A 14876-nucleotide genomic window follows, 5' to 3' on the forward strand; every position below is an offset into this window, starting at 1 on the left:
GACATTGAATTCACAAGAGGTGAGGTAGACAAAACATTTTTTGTTCAAAAAATACAAGGTAACATTCTTATCAGTCAAATCTATGTTGATGATGTAATTTTCTGTGCTTCATCTCAAAAACTTGTGAATGATTTTGTTGAAAGCATGACTGCTACCTTTGAAATGAGCATGGTAGGAGAATTGAATTACTTTCTAGGTTTACAAGTAAAACAAATGAGTGATGAAATCTTTTTGTGTCAAAGCAAATATGTTAAGAACTTGATAAAGAGGTTTTGTACTGATCATGTTAGAGATATGAAAACACCAGTGGGAACTAATCAAAAACTGTGCAAAGACAGTGTTGCTGACAGTATTGACAACACTCTGTACAGAAGCATAATTGGAAGTCTGCTGTATTTGAGTGCAAGTCAACCAGATATTATGTTCAGTGTGTGTTTGTGTGCCCGATATCTATCTGATCCTAAAGTCACACATATGAAAGCTGTAAAAAGAATTTTGAAGTATGTTGCAGGCACTTTAGATTTGGGTCTTTGGTACACTAAGGAAACCAATACTAATTTGGTAGGATATAGTGATGCTGATTGGGCAGAAGATGTTGATGAGAGAAAAAGCACCACGGGTGGATGTTTTTATTTGGGTAACAACTTGGTTTCATGGTATAGTAGAAATCAGAACTATGTGTCACTTTCCACTGCTGAATCCGAATATGTGGCAGTGAGAAGTTGTTCTCAATTAATTTAGATGAATCAAATGCTACAAGACTATGGTCTTAAAAGTGAAACACCAATTGTGTACTGTGATAACTCAAGTGCTATAGATATATCAAAAAACCCAGTACAACACTCTCCAACTAAACACATTGACATAAGACATCACTTCATTCGAGATTTAGTTGAGAATGACATGATCCATATGGAGTTTGTTGGGACCAATAACAACTGGCCGATATTTTTACAAAAACATTAGACTTCGAGAGATTTTCCAGTCTTAGAAAATCTCTCAACATGTGTTCTGTATAAGCACTCACGGTTGATGTCCTTAAGTGTTGCCAACACTGAAGGACAACACCAAACATGCATGTGCATTTTTAGGACTTTAGGCATACTGCACATTTATAATGTTCTATGTTTTGCACTGTTTGATAATACTAACCAACACTTTGTAGTTCTTCTGCCAAAGTTAATTTCAGATCACAATTGCCATGAAAATATGCTTTAAACCACGAAGTAGTTGAGGGATGTTCGTGTATTCCATGATCTTGTCCCATGTGAAAAGTGGTTTTAAAAATGAAAAAAGCATGGTTTGATAAAATTTCAGTGACCAATGTCTTGAAAATCAAACTAAAATCGGAAGAAAATTGAAAAAAGCTACCTAAGAGAGTTCAATGAAGACCGTTATTTTAGTGTGCAGGCTACAACTTCTGAATCAAAATAAAAAGAAGAAAAACATGGCTCTGGAAGTGTGACAAATTCAAAATTATTTTGAAGACTACAGTGTTGTTGGGAAGTGTTGCCAATACTGTTGCTTAACATGTACTGCACACACTTTGCATGCATTATATTCTTGATCTAGTCGCATTACATTTTATTTAGATATAAAATTAGGTCATGCATTCTGCATTTACCATGATCATATCGTGCTCAGGGTTAAAATTTCAAAGACGAACAAAAATTGGAAAAATGGCCCAACTTGCTGAAAATTGAATTGTTTGTGATTGAACATGTTTCAGTGGCGTTAAAACTCGATGTGGAGTTATTTATTTTTGGGGAATATTGATATATTATTAAGTGAGAGTTTTCAGGGTATCATTAATTAATCAAATTTAATTTCAGAGATTTTTTACCCGTTGAAGATTTGTTACCGTTAGGGGGAGATTTTTAGTCTGATATGATAGATAGGGTTTTTGATTTTTTTTTACCGTTTGAACCCCTTATCCCTATATATTTCTAAGCACTGTAGAAATTGATCCATCATCTTCAATCTTTTCTAACTCTCTCTGCAAAAATTTCTCTGAAACCCTTACTTTCTAAACTGTTTATAATGGCAGGCAAAGCTTTCGATTCGCATGATATACGATCGGAGATGGGTCATCAAGAGGAAGACAAGCCTTCGGAGGTATCTTCTGGAAATCTTATTCTCACGATTGTACCTGTTGCCATTCAACCTACACTGTTGGCAGAAATTGCTCCATGAGAACCTGGGAATGAAATCGACCTTGAGAATCCTCCTGATTTCTCAGTGTTGAATCGTGTGTTCCCAACACAGCCAATAGCGAGAAGGTCAAAGCGCCAAGTGGGCTTCAACCCCGATTTTACTACCAATAAGAGATTTCATGGTAAGGGGGAGACTTCACGTCCTATTGTGGATGATCCAGATTTCTCATCTAGAGATGATTCTGCGGATCAGAATTTTGAGGTGGTTGCTAGGACAAAAACCTATGTTGCTGAAAAGGCCAAATCAAATAAAGGAGATTCATCTACTGGTGGTGATTCATCTAATGAAGATTTTACTTATGAGATTTCTACTGAGAAAAAGCCATCTAATGCTGTTGTTGTTGATGATACCACAAAGACAACCACAGAGGCTCCAGTGTCTACTGATGAGGAAATGCCACTTTCATGGCAAATATTCTGAAGACAAAGGAATAAACCAGTTGCATCTTCACAAGTTCCATCTGATGGTGATGAACCAGATTCTGAAATGATGCAAGAATTTGAGGATAACCGGCCTCAGGAGTCTGATAGTTCATCTTCTTCAAGTTCTGAGGAAGAAGACTATGAGGATGATGCTTCTGATGGTTTTGGAAGTTCTGAGGAACAAGCTGCTGATGACAGTGTTGCCAACACTGAGTACAACACTGCTGCTGAATCTGACTCTGAGATTGTTCCTGACAAGGCATACAATCTTCAGTTTTATTCAAAGGAATCTGCTGATGAATGGTAAGCTCTGTCTGGAAAAAACTGTTGGAAAGAAAGAAATATTGATGAAGTGTCCTTAGAAAATCAGAACTTGGTGACATTCCTGAAACATCGGAATTTATATTCTACTGTCACCACTACCGGACCTTTTTCAAGAAGAGTTGTGTTAGAATTTTACTGCAATCTGAATTTAAAGACCGGAGATGAAGAATCATTTAAGTTTGGAAGAGTGTATATCCAGGGAAAGGTGTATGATTTTACTCCTGTGTTTATCAATGAGCACTACAATACTCCTGATATCGATGACGATTCAGTTACCGAGGATATTGATCAAGTCACTAAAGTGATCACTGGAGGCATGGTTCAAAAATTTCCACTACACCCAGACAGGTTGTAAGATGCAAAGCTTAATTCTTTCTTTTCTTTGCTTCACAAAATTGCAATCAGGAATTGGACACCATCGACCAATACAACCGTGGTAACTAAGCCACAAGCTCTTGCGCTGTTTGCTATAGGAACTCAAGCTCCTTTGGACTTTGGAAATTTGGTATTCGAAAATATTATGACCTTTAGAGAAGGCGATTGAAAAGCTACTAAGTTTTTGTTTCTTTCATTGATCTATGGTATGCTGGAATCTCAAGGCTTCAAGAAAAAAGATGATGGAGAGTTGATTGGAGGAGATGAGCTTATCAAGATCGCACCTAGACTGTTGAAGGAAAATAGGAAGATTGATCTACCATGGACTGGTTTTGTACCCAGTGTGTCCAACACTGAGTCTGTTTCACCCATGACCATTCATAACACTGCTGTGATTATGTTGAATTCTACTGCAATTCGTGCTCAAATGGCTCATTCTGAACTGAAAATTGCACACGCCAAAGCTGATTTCGAGTACTATGAAGCCTTAATGACTGAGTACAGGACTAAACTTGGACTACCAGGGCCCTCTGGACAAAAAGGTGGAGTAGGATCAAGTGTTGAGCAAGCTAAAGAGGCAGATGATTAGATGTGGTTGATCATAATTGGTTTTAGGATTTTTCTTATTCTTATCTTTTATTTTGTTATTTTGCTATTAGTTCGAAATATTTTTTTGAGTTGATTAGTTTGTGCTCCTTATTACTCTCTGATATGCTATTAAACTATCTGTTGAAAGTGTGTGTTGCCAACACGATCACACAACACTGTGTTCTGAGATGATTAAATTCAGGAGGAGCTTTAGTTGCATAAGAAAGGGGGAGTTATTTGCACTTGTGTGTGTGTTTTGTCCAGAAAGGCAAAAATGGGGAGTTTGAAAGATTTGTAGTACACATGTGTAACGCCCCAAAATTGTCTTAATGAACTTTATGTGAGATAATCATAGATTTTAGAAGTCGAGGGCCGATTTGATTTTGATTAGGGACTAAAATGCAATTTTTGGAATTTTTAGGTACTAAAATGCAATAAATGAATTTGTTAGATATCTAAGAGACAATTGACTTTCTTTTTCACTCCAATCCCTTCCCCTCCACCGTCTCTCACCATGGAAACCGACCCAACAAGCTTCCAAGCTTTGGGATTTCCATTTTAGCTCGATCCGTCCGCTGGAAATTGATCTGAAGTTTATATTTGCAATCACAGCGACGAGTGCTCCGTTTGGAAGTAAGTTTATCTTATCTCTGAGAGGTTTGAATTTTTGGATGTCTTTAGAATTGAATTATATTCGGAGATGATGATTATGAGATAGCTTTGATAGTATATCTAAGATGGTTCGATGAAATAGCGACGATTGGATTTGATATGAATTTTCTTATGAATTTTGAAATTGTGGATTTTGAGATGTGTTGGGTTTGATTGGGAATGGATTTTTGTGGATTAGAATGAGTTTATTTGATTGATATTATGATGTCTGCGTTTACGGTTTGTCAGAATATAGTCGTTATGCCGTCAGTTTGAGTTTTGGATATCGTTGCGATGTTTTGATCGTATCGAGTTTGATTGAGCTTTTGGATATCGATATTGATCCTTATGACTTCTTCTGTTAGATTGAAGTGAATTAAACAGAGTTGCAAGATAGCAGCTTTGGTCAGTTTGGAAGAATGAAGTCGGTACAATATCGATTTTTTTATTTAACAATCGAAGAAGTTTGATTGTGTTTTGAATGAATTTGATTGGATATTGATTATTATCCTTGTTATTGATTTTCATATTGAAGTACCTTCGAAGCGAATAAGGTAAAAGATGACTTAGATTTGAATGAAATGATTAACTCGAATTGGACTTGATTCGAGTGTTCCGAAGAATTCACATACTTGCATGATTGAATGCTTATTTGAAATGCATGATTGAATGTTTATTTGAAATCATGATTGAATGATTATTTGAATTGATGATTGAAATGATATTTGAATGCATGAGATGACATATGCATTCATATTGAGCCGATTGATTATTCATTTTGAATTAGATGTTCTGGTGATTATAGTTGAGTGGCCTTGTAGGAGAATTACTACATGTGCGGAAATAACTCTCTATAATGCTCCAGAGTCTAGAGGATTAAAATATGCCTCGTCCACCTCGAGAGGGAAGTCGGTGTGATTGTAGGATATTTTAACCTCGGGATCCCAAACCGAAGAAAGAAAGAAAGAAGAATTCCATTTGATTATCTGAGTCTTATAATCCAGAAGTTTAAAGACATGCATATCATTTTAATTCAGTACTTGAATGAATTACTTGATTTTATATTGATGTGGTAGATATTTGGAAATTGATACATGTCATGTCATGATGTGTTTATTTGATATGCATGATAGTCTCTTTTACTGGGAATTGTATTCTCACCGGATTATCCAGTTGTTGTCTTTGTTTGTATGTGTACTTGGCAATAGGTGGGACAGGACAGAGTCAGAGGCAGCATGACTAGGTGGTTGAGATGATAGAAGTGAGGCTTTGATGTTTCGGAGTCGTTTATGTTTTCGAACTTCTTTTTGTATCTTGTATAAGTTCAAACAAGATTGAATGCATGCTTGATATATTTTGAAGATTGTATGAACTTAGATTTGAATACTTATATTTCATGTTGAATGGAATTTATCTTATTGTCGAATCTATTGAGTCTAGATTGGTTTTGAAAGAAAGAAAAACCAGAAATTTTCTGGTACAGAGCATCTCTCTCGATCGGTTGAATATTGCCGATCGAGCGAGCACCCCTGTATAGAGGCAGAAGATTGGATATTGTTGGTCGCTCGATCGGTAAGACTTCACCGATCGAGTGGGCGTCCTGATTTTTCTGGGCAGTGGCTTGATAGATTTTGGCCGCTCGATCGGTAAGAATTAACCGATCGAGCGGGCACTGTTCACTCTTAAAATTTTTTTTTATTGTTTTCCATCTTGATTCTTACCTTGTTTTTACTATGGATTATTACTAATTAGATGATTAGAATCGAGGCCTCACATTAACTGGTATCAGAGCGATAAGATTCTTGGACTGATTTAGAAGCGAGCGGGGTAGATCGAGTCCGCATGAATTGAATTCTCGCATGTGATTGACTTTTTTAATTGATTTATTAAATACAAATGCGAGCATGCTTTATTGACTGAGAATTATTTGAATTACATGATTATGTGATTTAAATTTTTAAAGCATGATTTACTTGAGATATCAATTACTTGAATTACTGGATCGAATTCGAATTTTCTCGAGATGGTTGAATTATTCGAGAAAGATGTTTTGGACACCGAATGTTGGAAGATCAAGGTAATTGTGTCCTAATTCGTTTGAGTATGAGATATATGTTCTTGATGTATATTGAAGAAGAATCGAACTGCATAGAATTCAGACAGGATATAGTGATACTGCGACTGATAAGATGGTTAGTTATTCGGCACTGATTGAAGAATTTTCGATGAGATTTCAGTCGTTTTAACCGTTGACTCTGAATAATACTGGAAATGTCATTATTGTGTGAAAGATGGTTAGAGGAATTTGATCAATTGTTCGATTCTTGAGACTACACCAACTAAAGACGGATTCAGTTAGTTGGTTACCAACTGCAATGTATTGCGAAAAGTTGGTGGATATCAAAGAAGAAAGCCTTAGAGAAACAAGGTTTGGTCGTTTCGTAGAATTGTTTAAATCCGAGTTTCTGCGACAGGCTTTAGTACTTGCTCTTAGCGAGGATTCACAGACTCTAACTGCTTCTGTCGATGGCTAAGCAGGTAACTGTTTGATTTTAGTCTTTCGACTCTTTTGCTGTTAGATATTGATGCAACTTTTCTTCTTGTGGAGAAGTTAGATTGATGCTTCCTCTACTTTTGTCTATCAGAATTAGTCGCGGTGAATTTAGTTCTAAATTTTGAATTTTGTTTCGATGGGAGTTGATTGTACTGAACAGTACTTTTTTTATTTCGGTTATCAGTTTTTGATTATATTATCGATGTAGTATATTAACCGAGTACAGGGCAACCGAGGTTGATTTCAGATTGTTGCCAGATTCGGATCCGAGATTATAGACGAGTGGATTTTCCTCCGGTAAGAATTCATGAGTTAATAATTCCTTTCTTCTTCTTTTTTCAATTACAGTTTGTTACAGAAAGGTGCGGAGGAATGTTTGAGGTATGCAGATGATGTCTTCAATAATCCGTGTTGGTTGATTTATCAAATTTGTTGAGTTTGTTGATGTTATTCTAGTTGAGATTCCAGATATACCTCTGAGTCGAGAGGATGAGTTCAACATTAATTTTAGATCAGACATCATCGATTGATAATCTGATTGAGAGAGGTTTCAGAAATCGAATGAGGTACGACCGATTTGAATTTTATCGTACAGATTGAATTGGAATTGCATCTACAATGTTTATGAGTCCTTTGAACCGAATCTTTCAGAGATTTTGTAGATGAGTTCTTGAGTATTCTTATCGATGAATATCTTATCCTTCGAAGATCCTGTTATGCCTTAAACGCATACAAATCTCGTGATATGAGATTAATGTTTTTAATGCATTAACAAGTCTCATAATATTATGTTTTGATGATTACAAAACTCGGTTAAATGCTACTAACTATTTAAAGTGAGATTTTACAGATTAGATTTATTGACAAATTAATTATTAGAAGTTATTTTGAAGCTATCAATGTATTTATTAAGTCTCAATTTGCTCATATAATGGACACAATGTTATGTGGATGTCATGGAACATTGTTAAGAGATATTTAGAAAAAGACAAGAAGAAGCCAAAGTATGGAGCAGCAACTTCCGAAAATTACTGAAACTTTTCTATGGCTTCAAATCGGATCTCCACCTGTCATAATCTACATAAAGAAGTGTTACATGTACTATCCTAATTTGAGAGCAATCCAACGGCTAGAATGAGAGATATGAATTTTTTCATATATGCTGCACAGTACCCACTTCTGCAAGGAACGAAACCATGAAGATTGGACTTCAGAAAATAACTGGGAATGTTTGAAAAATACAAATCCAATCTCCACTTATCAGATACAATATTATGATGTTATAAAGCTTCTGTCCAAATTTCAGGTCAATCCAACAGATGGATTGGGAGATATGAATTTTTCAAATTTGTTGCACAGAACAAGTTTGAAAACATGATGAAGAGATTCCGAAAAAGACTGGGCATGATTTATTCGTTCAAATCAAATCTTCACCTTTCAGAATGAAGATCCAGATGTTTTAAAGCTTCGGTTTAAATTTCAAATCAATCCAACAGTTAGATTGTGAGTAATGAATTTTCCACCAAATCCGCTCATTACTGGGAAAAAGTAGGCAGCGACGCCGAACACTTTTTGTCACTCCTTGACTTCTCAACACACGCCTCATGCACTCAAATCAGATTTAAATCTTTGCCAACTATAAATAGAGGCCATCCAAGGTCATTTGGAGACATCCCAACTCATCTCTTCTCTCCTTTGCAAGCAATTTCTCACTATCAAATTTTTTGTGTGATATATTTGAGAGTGTTTATAAAAATAGTTTGTGAGTTGGTTGTGCTATTGTTGTAAACACTTGAGTGTGAATCCAAGTGTGTTGTGCTATCATTGTAAGCACTTGAGTGTGAAGCCAAGTGTGTTGTGTTGAGGCTATCCTTGGAGCCCTTAAGGCCAAGAGTTTGAGTTGTATCGGCGCGGTGATCGTGTTGAGTTGTACGGCTATCCTTGGAGCCATCAAGGCCAAGACGTTGAAGTGCTAGTGGATCCTTGGTTAATCGATCTTAACCAAGAAGGGGAGACGTAGACGATTTATCGTCGAACTTCCATAAACATCTCTTATCCCTTTTATTTACTTACGCATTTATTTACCGTACTTATTATTAATTGCTTTAAATTCTTTCGCTTGCGTATTTGCATAATCGCTTTAAATTGCTAAAGTTGCCAATAGAACCTAAATCCCCCCCCCCATTAGGTTCTAACAAGTGGTATCAGAGCCACCTTTTTCAAATTATTTTATGGCAAATCTAGCGAGCGACTATGCTCAAGGGCAATCAAAAAATCGTCCTCATTTTTTCAATGGCATAAACTACGGATATTGGAAAAACCGAATGTCCCTATATATCCAATCTGTAGACTATGACCTTTGGAAAGTAACCGTGAAAGGTCCCTACATACCTACGAAAGAGGTTGAGGGAGTCAAAATTCCTAAGGGAATGGACGACTTTTCAAAGGAGGATATGAAATTGATATCTCAAAATGCTAAAGCTATGAATATTCTTCATTGTTCCTTAGATATGAACGAATACAATTGGATCTCGATGTGCTCATCCGCTAAAGAGATATGGGACAAGTTGGAGATATGCCATGAAGGACTAATCAAGTCAAAGAGACGAAGATCGATCTACTCCAACTCAAATACGAAACATTTGAGATGGAAACCAATGAGGATGTTGACACAATGTTCCGAAGGCTTACTCAAATCATCAATGAGTTAGCCCAACTTGGAAAAAAGTATCCATCCAAGCAAGTTTGAAGAAGAGCTCTACGCGCCCTACCCAAGGAGTGGGATGCAAAAAGGACTGCCATCATTGAGTCCAACAAAGGTGACACCGCATCGTATGATCTTGATCAACTCCATGGGACTCTAAAAACCCATGAGTTGGAATTGTCCACAAGAAAAGAAATAAAGAAAGAATATATCAAGGCAAAAGGGATTGTCTTATCTAGCCAATCCAAAGAAGAAGAAGATGATGATGATATGGCACTCTTCGCAAGAAAATTCAAAAGATTTATGCGAGAAAACAACTTCAAAAAGGACAAGAAGACGGACAAGGAAGTGACATGCTACAACTGTCAACAACAAGGGCATTATACAAATGAGTGCCCTCTCAAGAAGAAATCTGACAAAGGAAAGAAGAAAGCACTTCTAGCCACTTGGAGCGATAGCGACGATGACGAGGAGGAAGCTAACATTTGCCTCATGGCTAAAAGTGATGACATCGTCTCCGACGACGATGACGGGGTACCTTCCTATGACGAACTACTACATGCATAAATGTTTGATATGGCTAAATCACTTAGAAAGGAAAATAGAAATCTCAAAGTTGAATTAGAAACTAAGGAGCATGAGAACCTAAGATTAAAGGATGACATAGCCCACTTAGAAAAATCTTATAATAAGTTCAATGTCAGTAGTAATAAATTGAATAATCTACTTAGCATGCATAAATGTAGTTTTGATAAGGGTGAAATAGGGTACGGTAAGAAATCAATAGACTTTACTAGTCTAATTGCTAAAGCAAAAATGAGATCATCCCCTACATGCTCTTATTGTTGTAAAATTGGTCATGCTAGATATAAATGTAGATCCTTGAGATTTCAATATGATCAAAAGAGTTATATGAAATGGAAGCCTAAGAGTACTTAACAACTCATCAGTTGGCATTATGAGATCATGATCTAAGGGAGTTCATCATAGACCGGTTTAAACTTCCTTGACTTGCGACTGGTCTTCCTGATGAACGCTGCTCTGTCCAAGAAAATAGGTTTTTAAAGAGGCCATAGCCCTACCTACTACTGGAAGCACTCTTAGAAAGTGGTGATGATGTTGCTATGAGAGACTGAACTCTTAGAAGTCTATTTTGTATCTCTCTTCTCTAACACTGTGGACCCAAAAGAACTAAAGGATACCAAAACCAATTTTTGCAGGGAAATAGGAAAACTATTCTCCCTAGCATATGGTATCTAGACAGTGGATGTTCTAGACATATGACGGGAAACAAAGAACTAATCCAATCAATCAAACCAAAGGAGAAAGGATCTGTCACCTTTGGAGACAACAACAAAGGAGTTATCGAAGTAATCGGCTCAATAGGTATTTCTAAATCCTGCTTGATTGAAGATATACTCCTAGTGAAAGGACTTAAGCATAATCTACTAAGCATAAGTCAATTGTGCGATTGAGGTTATGAAGTCAAATTCACTTCCCAACACTGCACTATATCACTCACGTCTGATAAATCCATAGATTTCAAAGGATATATGTAAGGCCCTGAAATTAATTATTTCAAGATTAACAGAGTTGATTATTAATTATTTTGGAATTAATGGGAATTAGTTGAACCGAGATTGAATTGATTTAATTTGGAGTTTCAGGGACCGAATTACAATAATCCGGGTTGATTAGCCAAGTGGGGATTATTATATTATTTGATTTATATAATATCTATCTACCCATCCTATCCTATCCCATCACTCTCCATTCCTCTCTCCTTCTCCTCCCTCTCTCCCTCACGCCTAAAGCCGAGAAGCCATGGCCAACGATTTCTCAAGCTTTTGCTTCGTTCGATTCGCTCAATCCAACCGTCAGATTTCAGATTCGAGTTGAGATTCACAATCACCGCAAAGAGGGCATCGTTTTAACGTAAGTTTTGCTACGATCCACAAACTTTGATTTTTGTTGGGTTGTCAGAATTTGATAATCTTGGAGTATGTTGATCTTGAGCTAGCATAGATCGTGTATTCGAAGTTGGTTCGGAAAAAGAACGAAGTTTGGATTTTATATGATTTTTGGAGCCAAATTTCGAAATTGGATCTTTGGATTTTGATTGGATTTTGATTATATTGTTGTTTGAGAAGTTAAAATGGATGGTATAGGATGGTTTGATGATGTTGATGATTTTGGTTCGACCGTTTATAGCCGTTATACCGTCGAAATTGAGTTTTGAACTTTCGATTGTTTGTTTCGGTTTGATTTCCGGGTTTGGTTGAGTTGTTGAATTGATATCGAATCCGTATGTTCAACATTTCAGATTTGGGTTGACGATTCGGGTTTGGAACGAACTTAGAAGTTTGAATCGATTCGAAAATTGAAGAACGGTATAGTATTGAACTTTTTGTATGGTTTGTTTTGTTTCGATTCGATTTTGATTGAGTTCGTTGTTATTTTTCAGATTTGAATCCTCGACGAACTTGAAAAGGTAAGAAGACGACGATTGAATGAATGAGACGATTAACTCGAATTTGATTTAATTCGAGTTCCCTAAAGAAATCACATACTTGTATGCTATTTGAATTAGTTGGTTTTATTTGAATGAGTTTAATTGCACTTGCATACATCTTGAGCCGAAGATTCGATTCGTTTTGAATTTAGAAGATTTAGGGAACTATATTGAAGTGGCTTTGGATTTCGAGTTTTTTCAATTGCTAGAATAATTCTTATAGTTGCTCTAAAGTCTAGGGGTTTGAGTTGAACGACATCCACCCCGAATGGGTGTGTCGGTGAGTTGTTGGTGAAAACTTGACCCCGGGATCCCAACCGAGTACCGATTGATTTTGATTATCCGATTAGATAATCCCGAGTTTTGAAGTCATGCATTGCATTTTAATGCATTTTGAGTTGAGTTTTGATATGCTCTTTTGAATTGATTGGCTCGATGTTTTATATAACATGATTTGTTATATTATTTGAAATTGCCTGATTTGTCTCTTTTACTGGGAATTATATTCTCACCGGATTATCCGGCTGTCATTTTGTTTGTATGTGTACTTGAAGGCAGGTGGGGCAGGATCGTGTCAGAAGCTGCATGACTAGATCAAGTTGGAAGTGATAGAGTGAGACACCATCTAGAAGTTCACTCTTTTAGAAATCTTGTATTATAGGGTTGATGAAATTTCATGTCTTGAGACATGTTTAGTAAACTCAAATTTATCTGAATTGTCGAATAACCCTATCGTCGAACTTCTTATTGTATTTTGGGCAGAACTTAGAATATTGCATGTTCTAAATGTTGTGATATATGTGTTCTTGAGTTTAGAATTGATCGGAATTGATATTGGTTGATTTTTCCAGCGTTTCCAGGCTTCTGTTCATTTGGCCTGCGCGCGGGCGAGACAGGACCTCGCGTGCGCGCGGCTAGCCTGGAGGGGCTCTGGAAGTTTTGCCTGCGCGCGCGCGGGCGCGAGCACTTCCGCGAGCCTCTGGACCTTTTGCCTACGCACGCGCGAGACGATATCTCGCGCGGGCGCGAGGCAATCTTTTAAAAAAAATAAAAAATTTTGATTCGATTTTCCGCGGCTCTTCGTAATTATTTGTGTTTAATTATTCGAGATTAGACGATTAGAAATGGGGTCTCACATTAAGTGGTATCAGAGCGATAAGATTCTTGGATTTGAACTAGAGTGAGCGGGGTAGATCGAGTCCGCATGAATTGAATTCTCGCATGTGATTGATTTATTTAAATGATTATTTAAATACTGGCGAGCATGATTTATTGATTCTTGAATTAATTGAATTACATGAGTTGTGATTTAATTTTTGAATCACGATTACTTGATTTGATCGAAAGCATGCTTTATTTTTTTTGTAAATTACTTGAAATTGCATGATTATGTGATTTAAAATTTAAAGCATGAATTACTTGAAATATGAACTGTATTTTTATTTCGGATCCGAGTTCCACTATCTGCTTGAGCTAGCAGATCAGATTTTGTTACGAGGTGAACTAGAATCCAATTGAGATCCGAAATTCAGTAGTTTGTAGTTGATTTGACTTTTCGAACAGAGACGTGGAACACTGAATTTTGAGATGGAGAATTGGTATCCTTTCTTACTGAATATCAGAATTGTCTCCTGAATAACTTTAGCAGATGACAACCAGCAGTAACTCCTTCGACTGATCTAGATCGTACCACTACTTCACTGTTAGATGTCACTCTGACATCGATGGGTGTTCTACCGAGGAAGCTTTAGTCGTTTAGGTTACCGATTTTGAAGAGTACCGAGAATGCTGTTGGATGCGGGAGTTGAATAGAAGGGATCGATTCGTTGGGTGTTTCTCTTAACTACACAGATGACCGGAGAATTCGGTTAATGTGGTACCAACTTAGAGGATTGGTAAAAGTTGGTAGAATTTGAAGAAGAGAGCATTAGGGAATCAAGGTTCGATCACTTTTCGGAATCCGCTTTCATCCAAATTTCTTCAACACTTTCCTTTTCACCGTTTGATCAGAGTTAGAGGGACTTAGAGATCATCTTTCATCGAAGAGAAAGCAGTTTATGAAATCAGTGAGCAGTGCATTGAGATCAGAAGTCGCTGCCAGAATTCGTCATCATGATATTATCGAAAGATCTCCGAAGGGATTTTCCTTGTGTCTTTAGCTTCGACAAAAATACTAGCCATTTCAGTTGCTCCTTTCGGCCGTAATTACAAAATCTTGGAGAACTCAACCTTCTGACGAATCAATCTTCGAGGCAAAAGATTCTAGTTGTACTCTTATCGAGGATCAGACTCAGATTTCACCGATGAAGACCGCAGGAAACAGTAGAGTATGGTTTCTATTCTTATTCTGATATGATCGGTTACGCACCTTATCTTTCTTCTTATTGATATTTATTGATGCATCTCGATTTATTGAACTTTGATTATCCGTAGTCACAATTCTTTGAATTGATGGGATAAGTTGGAACCGAACAGTATTGTACTTCAGATTTTGATTTGATTGAGATTTTGATTTGATTGTAACTGAGCAGT

Source organism: Henckelia pumila, chromosome 1, assembly GCF_033568475.1.
Source record: "Henckelia pumila isolate YLH828 chromosome 1, ASM3356847v2, whole genome shotgun sequence".
NCBI lineage: Eukaryota > Viridiplantae > Streptophyta > Magnoliopsida > Lamiales > Gesneriaceae > Henckelia > Henckelia pumila.